The sequence below is a fragment of the Anabrus simplex genome, chromosome 5 (genome assembly GCF_040414725.1).
Source record: "Anabrus simplex isolate iqAnaSimp1 chromosome 5, ASM4041472v1, whole genome shotgun sequence".
NCBI classification, from domain to species: Eukaryota; Metazoa; Arthropoda; class Insecta; order Orthoptera; family Tettigoniidae; genus Anabrus; species Anabrus simplex.
Window position 1 is genome coordinate 36,905,719 of NC_090269.1, and position 11,832 is coordinate 36,917,550.

Here is an 11,832-nt window from a genome sequence, read left to right on the forward strand (position 1 = left end):
AAAGACAAAAACACGAAAGTAAAGCTCAAAAGCGAAAGCGAGCACGAAATTCAGGGCTCCCGTACGTGTCCTCTAGAGGAAAAGAAGTGGCCGGTAAACTGTATCAGAACTTTGATTGTAAATGTAAGAAAAAGTGTGTGGAGAACGTACCTGAAGTGGCGAGGCGAGAAATTTTCGACACCTTTTGGAAGCTAAGCAGTTTTTCTGAACAAAACGTATTTTTATGTGGTTTGATTGTGCAACAGAAACCTAATGTAAGACGCCCACGAAATTCAACGAGAAATGCAAAGTCTGTTTCAAACAGCTTCAGATTCCAAGTCAGAGGCAATAGCGTTACTGTGTGCAAGCGTTTTTTCTTACAAACACTCCAAGTTTCGGATGGGCGAATGACAAGGGCAATACAAAAAGTACGAGAGGGTCAACAACCAGGAAGTGATGGCCGAGGACGCCATCCCCCCAAAAATAAAACACCGGAGGCTGCCATGAATGGTGTGCGTGACCACATAGCATCTTTCCCATCGTATCAATCGCACTACAGTAGATCAGAGAACCCTAACAGGAAATACCTTCCTCCTGACATGAATGTACGTACAATGTATGAACTGTACAAAGAAAAGTGCACGGAAAAAGGTGATATTCCTGTTTCTGAAGCCATCTACCGTCGAACCTTTAGCAATGAGTTCAACTTGCATTTCCACCGGCCTCTTAAAGATACGTGCACCAGATGCGATGTGCTTGACAAGAAGATTGAAGTGTGTGAAGATGAAGACGAATCTACAAAGCTGAAGGCTGAAAAAGAATTACACCTCAGAAATGCCGAAAAGGTGAGAGAGGCTAGAGATCGGGACAAAGTGAAAGCACGGGAAGACGAATCTTTCTATGGTCTGACATTCGACCTCGAAAAGGCTTTGCCATTTCCTGTTTTGACGACGTCCGTGGCTTACTATAAGCGGAATATGTATTGTTATAACCTTGGCTGCCATGAACTTGGAACAGGTTTAGGCTTCATGTTCTGCTGGGATGAAACGATCGCTTCTCGTGGGTCTCAAGAGATTGGTTCCTGTATCGTCAAACATCTTGCAGCAAGAGCGTCATCTGCTAGGCACATAGTGTTGTACAGTGACGCATGCACGGGCCAAAACCGTAATATTAAGTTTTCCTTGTACCTCATGAAGTACATACAGGGCCCTCAAAGCAATGCAGAAATTATCGATCACAAATTTATGGTAAGTGGCCACTCTTTTCTACCCAACGACGCTGAATTTGGATCAATTGAATCGTACGCAAAGAACAAGTCCATTTATACTGCAGACGACTGGTACAGTATCATAATGAAGTGCCGAAGGAACAATCCATTCATGGTGACGAAAATGAGCCGAGAGGATTTCAAATCTGTTGCAAAGTTGGAAAGTTGTATCACGCGACGAAAGAAAAATGAGAACAACATTGCTGTTAATTGGTTGAAAATTCAATGGATACGAATTTTGAAAGATCAACCTTACACTCTCTTCTACAAAGAAACTGTGAATGAGGATATCCCATTTTCTAAAGTAAATCTAAAGGCAGCAAAGCCCGGTAGGCGACATTCTCTGGCCAACGTTTCTCAAGATGTTTTGTACCCAAGGGGAAGGCCTGTTACCGAGGCTAAAAAGAAAGATATGCTTGATCTTCTGCCATACATTCCACCAGTGAAACATGAATTCTTCGTTTCCCTGCGAACCACTATTGAAGAAGGTGAGGAGCTTGTAGATGTTGGACCTCTGGAAATTGTGGAAACCACATATCCTGATGAAATAGACTGAATCCGTATTGCCATGTTAAAAACATTAAGACTCCATTTGTGATAAAAAATTAAATTGTTTGTATTATTCTTATACTTTGTGTAATGTTCAATAAAAATGTGTTTGAGAAGTGCAAGTCAACTTTACATCATTTTGTTGATGTCCATAGTGGTGTAAGTCTTTGGTTTTAGGTCATACAGTGGTGTATGTCACAGGCTTTGGTAAGGCACAGTGGTGCAAGTGACTTTGGTTAGTGCGTGAGGTACAACTTTTGAGCAAAAAAAATTTCAAATCAAGCCTAATCCCTAAGTTTGGACCTACGTAGTACCTCTAAAACAATACCATCACAAAAACTTGTCTACTGAATTAACTACAATACCTTTCGCATTATGCTCATTTCCTAAAAACGATGATAAAGTGACTTACACCACTATACCTTTAACCCCTTCAATTAATGACCGATATTCTCAACCTTCCAAGCTGTCGGTAGCCAGTTGAATGTATCTTTTCATCTGATGACTGTTCTTAATCAATTAGGTATAAGTTGAGTTCTGAGTTTGGGCTTCATGAGCAGACTTCCACCCAGTCAGTGTTCCATCATCCTTAGATATAATTTTTTGAAAAGCTCCCTTTGTGAATTAGTGGTAGAGTATTGGCATCCAGATCCCAAGATCGTGAGTTCAAGGCCAGCAGAGGTAGTCTGTTTTATGAAGGGTGGAAAGAAGTCCATTCGACGGTCCTTGTCGTACGATGTTGGCACATAAACAGTCCTTAGTGACACATTTGGTGTTCATCCAACAAAATTAAATCTTGCCATAGATACCCAAGAGAGATTTGATTTACTCTGACGTCTAGTAGGCCTAGAGTAAAACAAAACATTGAAACTGACTAGCAAACAACCAGATTGCATCAATGCCGACACATGATAGCTGAGGCCATACTTCTTCTGCTGCGAATCAATCAATATACTGTAATATTCTAGCTGAACACTTACTGTATTTTTTACATTGCCTTGGGATTGCAAGAAAGGTTCAAATTATTCACGAATTTGAATTTAAAATGTTCATATTAACCAAGTTCTACTGCATATACTCATAATATTCCTCATCCTCTTAAAGGGCATCACCGCTTCCTGGCAGTACATGTCTGAAGCTGCCCTTAAGCTTTGTATCGTGGCGTGCTGGGCACAATATTACTAGTTGCCAATGTGTTGGTGAATGTAACATTTCCGTCAGGGGCTTACAACTTGTGAGGTCCATGGGATTCCGGCTGAGTCTGATATCGCTTCTGGTTGGAAATGTCAATCTCTTCACTTTCATCCTTCATATATGAACAGCCTTGTTCAACAAAGAATAATGGCATGGAAAATGGAAAGCCCTCTGGGAACGATGTCACATATCATTTAAAGAAGAACTTGGGCTTGGAGTGTACTGAAGGAGGACAGGACTGCTACTGAGCAGCTTTGAGGCAAATAAGAGCCAAGAGATTACCGGAGAAGCATGCCATTGGTAGTTGCCACTAAATTCTCTTTACGGATGAGGAAATTAATGCTGGTGACACTAATGATTCGGATAGTGAAATATGAACTTATGTGTTTTGAAGGTTATCCTCCTCAGTCTTGATGTCTCCTATGGAAGAAACTATGTACTTTTGAAATTCATGGGAGACCATCAAGGAATTATTATATAATAGTTTGGTAACACTGCGTGACATTAACAACAGTTGGTGCTATTTTCTCAGTGTGTGTTGGACAACCTGGAGGAACTGACTACGTGATGTCAATTATTTGAATATGGTGGTTTCTAGGAGAAAGGAAGGAGCGAAAGTTTGTGCCGGTATGTAATTATTTTGTTGGCAATCTCTTCTCCTACTTCATCCCTCAGGACCTTGCAAAGGAAACTAACATTTCCAAAAGAATCACCTCCTCCTTCAGAATCTGTTTTTCCAGCTACGGATACTAATTCATTGAGAAGAACTTTTTGGAAAAATGTGGCATCAGGTGCATTCAATCCTCTACCCTCAGCTCCTCGTTTTGAAGACAGCATTGATATCGGGATTACTTCCATAAATACATTCCAAATTATCTCATAAAAACACTAACACAACACACAAATCAGAGATATGTAAGAGACGCTGGCAGGAACTTAGGCTTAACAGAAACAACTTTCGTAGGAATTACAATAGTTATGTCCTATCTGAAGTATCCCAGGATCCGTATGTACTGGGCCCGGAAAACTAGAGTTCCTGAAATTGCTGATAACATGTCAAGAGATAGATACTTCTTGATTAGGAGAAATTTAAAATTAAGTGATTATTTGGTGATTTCTGACAATGAACAGGCTGAAGACTAATTTTGGAAAGTGAGACCTCTTTTGAAATACATTGAAGCTAATTTTGGAAAGTGAGACCTCTTTTGAAATACATTGAAGCAGCATGTTTTCTGAATGAAAGATCTAATGTAGCCATTGATGATTCCTTTCTGTGGCCATGCACCTGCAAGACAGTACGTGAAAGGGAAGACAAACCCATGTGGTCACAGATGTTTTGTAGCAACTTCCCCGGATGGTTTGCCGCTAGATTTATTTTTTGTTTATGCAGGACTTGAATAGAAAATCACTGAAGATGATGATCCCGTCATTAGCAGTTTAGATACTGGTGGAAAAGGTAGGTGTGAGACTAGTCAAACATATGCCTCCTGGTTGTACTTTGTACATGGATCGATATTTTACCTCAGTTCAATTATTAGATGTTCTCCATTGCAAGGCTCAATGTCAAGCAACAGGAACACTGAAGAAGTCACAGATCCCTTCAAACATCACTTTCAAGTCTGATGCAGAGTTGAAAAGACTTGGTCGAGGTTCTATTGATGAGAAAGTGAGATATGAGGGTCAAATTTGTATTTTAAAAAACCGGGCGAGTTGGCCGTGCGTGTAGAGGCGCGCGGCTGTGAGCTTGCATCCGGGAGATCGTGGGTTCGAGCCCCACTGTCGGCAGCCCTGAAGATGGTTTTCCGTGGTTTCCCATTTTCACACCAGGCAAATGCTGGGGCTGTACCTTAATTAAGGCCACGGCCGCTTCCTTCCAACTCCTAGGCCTTTCCCATTCCATCGTCGCCATAAGACCTATCTGTGTCGGTGCGACGTAAAGCAAATAGCAAAAAATGTATTTAAAAATGGTTTGATAACAAACCAGTAATATTAGCATCCTCTGTTGAAGACAAGGATCCGCAAGATGTTTGCCGTCGATGGACGAAGAAGGATAAAGAATATATTCTAGTAAATTATGCACTTGGTGTGAAAAATTATAATGCTTTCATGGAAGGAGTCGACCTCTTGGACAGAATAATTAGTTACTACAGAATTTTTGCAAGAACTAGGTAATGGACGATCAGAATGATGCATTTTATTGATTTTGCGATAGCACCAAGTTGGATAGAATATAGAAGACACCAGCTTGTCTTGAAAATTCCAAAGAAAGATGTACCGGTATTCGACTACTTGGGTTTTCGAATGAAATTGGCAGATTATTTAATACATAAATCAGCTGAAGAACAGGATACCTCATAATATGAGCCCAGTGGACCTTCTCCAAAGAAAATGCGATGCAATGTTAGGGCACCACTACCTTTTTATCACCTGAGGATGAAGAACGTCTTGCATCTTCCAGAGATCCTTACACCATCGTCCAAAAATAGATGCAGATTGCTGGGTTGTAAAGCCAACTCTGCAAGAATAAGATGTTCAGCTTGTGCAGTCTATCTCTGTAGGTCTATGCAAGAAGACAGGCAGTTCTTCAAGTTGTTTCATAGACTGTAAATGCAAGGAGAATGAATTTTGAGTCACAAAGAGTATTTGTGATGCCAGGTTGTAAAGTGAACCCTGCTAAGAGATGAAATTCAATACACCAAGGCTATTTTTGTAATGCAGAAACAAAGACAGTGCTTTAAATTTTAAGAAAAGTGCTTATTAGACTGTTTACTCCCTCAGTTTTTATGTAAAAATAGCTCACTAAATGTCAGTGATGATAAAAAATTTGTGTATGAACACCAGATTTTAAGTGATTAAGACCTAATGCCTCCTGTAGGATACAGTAAATTTCCAGAAGACTTGGTCAAAGATCATTTTTATTGTTTTTGTATTGTAATGCAAATTATTTAGCACAAGAATAAGAATAAAAAACAAAAAAATAAAATTCAAACCCATCTTCAAGACTGAGGAGGTTATGTATTGTAAATAATTTAGAGTACCGGTAGGCCTAAATTGTAACATTCAAATTACACCTTTTTTCAAAGTTTAGACCTAGGCTTCATAATGAAATAATCTGTATTTTATATTACCAGAGCAATAAATATGTTGAAATTACTTCTTTTTTTTAAGTTTCTATAGTGATAAAGAGCACTGCAATTCTCGTACACTAATCAGGATATTTTAATATAATAAGCAGTATAAAATAGTAGAAAACAGCACCTTTCAGATGGTGTATCACAAGTTAAGATCCGTTGAGTAGATAGAGAAGAGGATTTTTTTAATGACTAAAAATGCCTGGTTTCTGAAGAGAGTTACAAAATATGGGCTTGGTCCTGAGTGTGTTAATCTCCTAAGATAACTAGTGAATAAGATATCCTGAGAGTTTACCTAACTTTCATTGCCGTTCAGGAAAGTCGATCTGAAAACAAACTGGTGTTAGGATAGTTCTATCCACGACCTGACTTCTTTCTTACAGAATATTGCAGATCGCAACCTCACTGCATTAGCTTTGCAGCACCCTGATTTAGTTTCACTTACTATGCTACCATCGTTGGAGTACACACATTGATCCAGTGAATTGGCTGAGAAGTTAGGATCGCATAGCTATGAGCTTGCACTATGGAGATAGTGGGTTCGAATCCCACCATCAGCAGTCCTGAAGATGGTTTTCTGTGGTTCCATTTTCAGATAAATGCTGGGGCTGTACCTTAATTAAGGCCATGACTGGTGTCCTTCCAATCCTTTCCCATCCTTGCATTGCCAAACCTTTTGATGTGTTGGTGCAAGGTCCTTCGGACATGCTGCACTCACAATCACTGCAGCAATTTAGACAATACGGCTCTAAAACGCCCTGCTTTTATAGTAGGGGCCTACCCCATGGGGAAGCTTCCAGAACTCTTTACTGATAGGCCGGATTCCAATACACACCCCTGGTTTTAATTGGCTAGAGAAAATATTTCCAAGTTTTTGATACGTTGATTACAATCAAGGAGGAACCAGCTGAAGTGTTGACAACTTCGGAACATTAAAATATCAGTCCTCAGAACCAGTTTATGAAATTCGAAAATAAACATTTCTTTATGAAATAATTAGTTTAGCCTGCTAGAGAGAGCAGATAAACCGATGGTAGAGACACCTAACAATTGAAGACCAAAGTTTCTTGTAGTTCACAAGTTCAAGTTTGTTTGCATAGATGGCCTTAAAAAAGGCACGCAGTTAACTAGCTGGGGAAGGTGTACCCCTGGTTACAGTTATAATGAAATAACTGCAGTAAATCTGGAAAGCATTTATTTGGTTATAAGAAGAATTAAAAATGTAGAAGGATTAATTCTGCATCATACACTAACATTAAAGTTAGCCTATCTGGGGTCTATGATCTTCAAGGTTTCAAGTCCATATGATCTGACACTGTGATTTGATGGTTCAAGTCCTGTTGGTTGAAGAAATTTTCATAGTCAGAATGTTGGCCGGCAGGCTGGGAAAGGTGATTATATACAATTTCTAATCACTAGATTGCATTCCAAAAGCCTGACAGTCTTCGTATGGAGTGAAGGCAAATGACACTGTTGATGGTGATTTGTCCACCGGATGAGGAGGTTGAGCCTTGAGCAAACCTCTTAATGCTATTCGCCATGAATAGGCTATGTGCTAACACTGGGTTTCACCCCTCTTTCTTCCTATTATTATATATTACGTCATTCGTATCAGCTAATTTACGTCAGGCCATAAAAACTTGCTACAATGATTCATCTCGCTTCAAACACAACCCTGTAGAGAAAAGGGACAAGGGTTGGACACACACATATGCGAACATTAAAGTCATATACTACTGGAAGACATATTATACATGCAGCAGTTGAGTGAGGAATTCACGTGTAGAGAGAGATACCCCTGTCTTTTAATTACATACCTTCAGTTTCATTCTGCTATAATTTGTGAATTTTGCTTCCTACTCTAGTTTCTTAGGGGTTATTCTATTTTATTTTATTTTCTACTTATGGCTGTACTTTTTTACTACCTCCTGAGAGTAGCTGTGCAACAAGCAAAACCTACGTCTGTTGGGGGAGGTGTAGGATATTTCCATGATATCTTCTGCCTGTCATAAGAGTCCATTAAAATAATTAATCCCAGACTCTAAACTTGAGACCATGGAATGTGTAGCTGAGTCTAGCATCATTTCCATATACTTTTACCATCTTCACCATGTTCATCTATTGGACCTTCCTTGGTCAACACTTGTAGTCCTCTGATCCCCCAACAGTATTCACTTGCAAAGCCTAGCCATTCTTTTAATTTACATTTGCTCCCTATGTAGGAGGATAGACTACATCGATGGTATCTCCTGCCTGACGCAAGAAGCAACTAAAGCGAGTTACTTCCCAGGTGCTTTGAACTTTATAAAATTAACTGGGGATCAGGGGTTCCTAGCCGAGTCTGTCATTTCTTCAACTTAGTTCTGCCAGCCTCCTCACTCTCAATCTCCCTTAGTCAACTCCTGCTCTGATCCAAACATGGCATTTTTAGGTTTTTGAAACCTAGGGAGTGGAATTCACCCGGTTTTATGACTGAATGCCATTCATGACACCAGCCGTGTGTGGAGGGATGTATTGAATAATGACATGTTTCTGCAGTAGTTGGCAGTATGCTGCTCTGTGTGTGTAAATCCAAGAATCAAAACCAGAACTCTATGAACTAATAATAATAATAATAATAATAATAATAATAATAATAATACTGGTTTTATGTCCCACTAATTACTACTTCAATTTTCAATGATGCCAAGGTGCTGTGATTTTGTCCCACAGGAGTTCTTTTACATAGTAGTAAATCCACTGACATGAGACTTGCATACCTGAACACCTTGAAATATCACCAAACTGAGCCAGGGTCAAACCCACCAACTGGGTTCAGAAGGCCAGCATTGTCTGAGTTAATCAGCTCGACACACAGCTAAAGGTTGCTGCGCTGGTCATTTAGACATCTACTTATTATTATTATTATTATTATTATTATTATTATTATTAATGCTGCTTTGATTTGCACTGTTCATGTCTTGATCTTTCTTCTATATTTTTATCTCTTAACACGTCCTTTCGATGTAATGCATCCCAAATCACCTGACTTCATTCTACTGAATACGATTACATTTGTTTAAAATTAATTAATTAATTTATTTATTTATTTATTTATTTATTTATTTATTTATTTATTTTGTTCATTTGTGGCAAAGTTAAGGTTCACGGCCCTCTCTTACACTTAACCATATATATTTAAAATAAACTTCATAAAACAGAATAATTAAATAATAAAAGAAAAGAAAAATCCTAACCTAATTCATTCTGACATTCATACAAGCTGGTTATACATTTAACACATTAATGACGAGCTACGTTAATTAACGTAGTTTCGTATTGGTGCGCGGGCAGCCGGCTACGTAAATTAACGTTTTCTCACATTGCTTCATTCATGTGCGATTTTTTCCTCTCCGCTGTTTGTTAATCGAATTATTTCATATTGTTTACAAACTAAATTCTTTGTTGATCGGAATTTACATAGATATATTCTTTCCTTGGCAATGCTTTTGGCACAGGAAGTGTGGTTTCATAACACTCAGTACCGCGTGACTGAGTGATTTGTCAGGTGTCAGCATGGCGGGCCGTAGCAAAGACAGCTTGAACGATGATGAAATATTTCTAGAATTGCATGCTGATAGTTTATCTGATGTCCCCAGTGATTGTGAAAGTGTAAGTATTAGTGATTTTGAAGATGTGTGTCCGTCAACATCAAAATATACGCGCAGAAGTGAAAGTGCAACATCCAGTTCAGGCGAGTCTGTTGCCGGCGACAATAATACGAGTGAAGGTGCCAGTGATAGTAGTGACAGTGAGGTTGATGGATGAACAAATAAGGATGAAAACAGAGTCCTAGAACCCTTTTATATATTTTACAGGCCTCACTTATATGGCCAGTAATTCCGCGAGTATCCCGGAGGTAGTAGATCGTTCCCTAGGCGATGACTTGCTTCAGCTTCTTGTGGAACAATCAAATCTCTATTATGAACAAAAGTCTGTTAGGTATAAAACCTCCCCAAGATCCCAGAAATGGAAAAATATAAATGTGATAGAAGGAAAAAGTACCCTCAGAAGCCCTGCAGATTATGCTCTGCACACAAGAAACGCAAGGAAACAAGGTACATCTGTTCAGTTTGTCAAGTTCCCTTGCACAACGGCAGCTGCTTCACGCAGTACCACACTAAAATCAAGTACTAGAATCACTGGTAAGTGCTCTCACCAGGTTTCAATAATTTATTCCATGTTATTTAAAAGTTACATGTATTTATATTTCATCCTACTTCTCAAGCTAGGTGTGCTTCTGTTCCCGGTCCACAGTAAAGAATGGAGTAGTGCGCGCCCGGACAACAATGAGTTAATAGTAATCTCGGCAAGACTGCTTGAAAGAAGCTAAAAAAAAAGTTCAATTCCTAACACTTGACTGGAAGGGAATTCCATAGCCTTGCACCAGACACTTGAAAGGAACAGTTAACCCTCAACTGGTGACGTATTCCGGAAGGAACATAACTGGTGACATGGTGTCTGAGAGACGTCTATAATTTGAGCATTTTTAATGGAATCACATTTCATTAAGGCGAGGTTTATTCATTTTATAATGAAAAGGCATATCTTGACGAATGGTTTAAAACATTTTATTACCAACTCCATTGCACCAAAAATTTTAAAAAATTCTGAATCCAAGTGTATGTCACTTTATGAAGAAGAAATCTAGGTTTCAACTTAGATTGCATCATCGTCGCTCATATGCATACGAATGGCTCAAAAACTACTTTCCTACACAGACTGAAACATAATCATTTCAGAAAACTTAAGTTTATCACACATTCACTGAAACTACAAAAACCTGCAATGCACTAATTTTTGCACTTTCAAAATACTCAAAAATATTACAAATATTCGTAATTTGTCTTATTTGATTTCTTTTTCGTCCAATACACACCCGAATCACATATTATATTTGTTTGCATGTTTTCACTAATCTCAAGAAAATACATGTAGGGTCTATCTTTTTCTGAACCCTTTGGAGCAAAAGAGGCCTAAGTGTTCAAATTAAGAATCAAAAGACATGTAGGTTCTTTAGCGGACCATTTATAACGGTTTTTTACCATAGTAATAATGCTGTTCTGTGCATTCTTGATCTTCACCTTCACTACCTGTGCCTTCTTCTTCCGAGTCAGTACAATGATCACTTTCAATAGCAAAGTTACTGTCCACACCATTTTCAACATCACTAAATTCTGTATCTAACCACTGTGCTACCTGATCTTCGAACCCAGGACCTTCAGGCCTTATAGGTCGAGATGGACCAGCACGGTCTGCCATTGTTGAATTACGAACAAAAATTAAAAAGCAATGAGTTCACTTCGTATAACTTAAGAATCCACACATTAAAATGTTACACAACTGGTGACGTGGTGTCTACGAAGCCACTTGGAAACTTGTCTACACTTTGAGGAGAAAACGATAATACTGAAGGCGAATCTCTAATGATGAAACGTTTGTTGACAGAGAGATATAAAGGTACTGCAAACCAAAAGTCTCACTTCCGATTGTGTGCTTAGGGGTGTACATGTATCTCCTACAAGGAGTCTGTCAGACACCACGTCACCAGTTGAGGGTTAAATGATGATGAGCGATGCACAGGAATTGAGAGTGTAGTAGTTGATCATGTGTTATGTTCATGAGAGGAGGAGAGTAAATTAAAGTTTGAGGATAAATGCTGGGGTTTAGATT

General features: G+C 38.9%; 1 protein-coding gene across 1 annotated transcript in view; it reads left to right on the top strand.

The window, feature by feature from the left end:
- LOC136874297 (DDB1- and CUL4-associated factor 11) overlaps nt 1–11,832 on the top strand; it is a 169,078-nt gene that overhangs the window by 10,800 nt on the left and 146,446 nt on the right. The window lies entirely within an intron of this gene.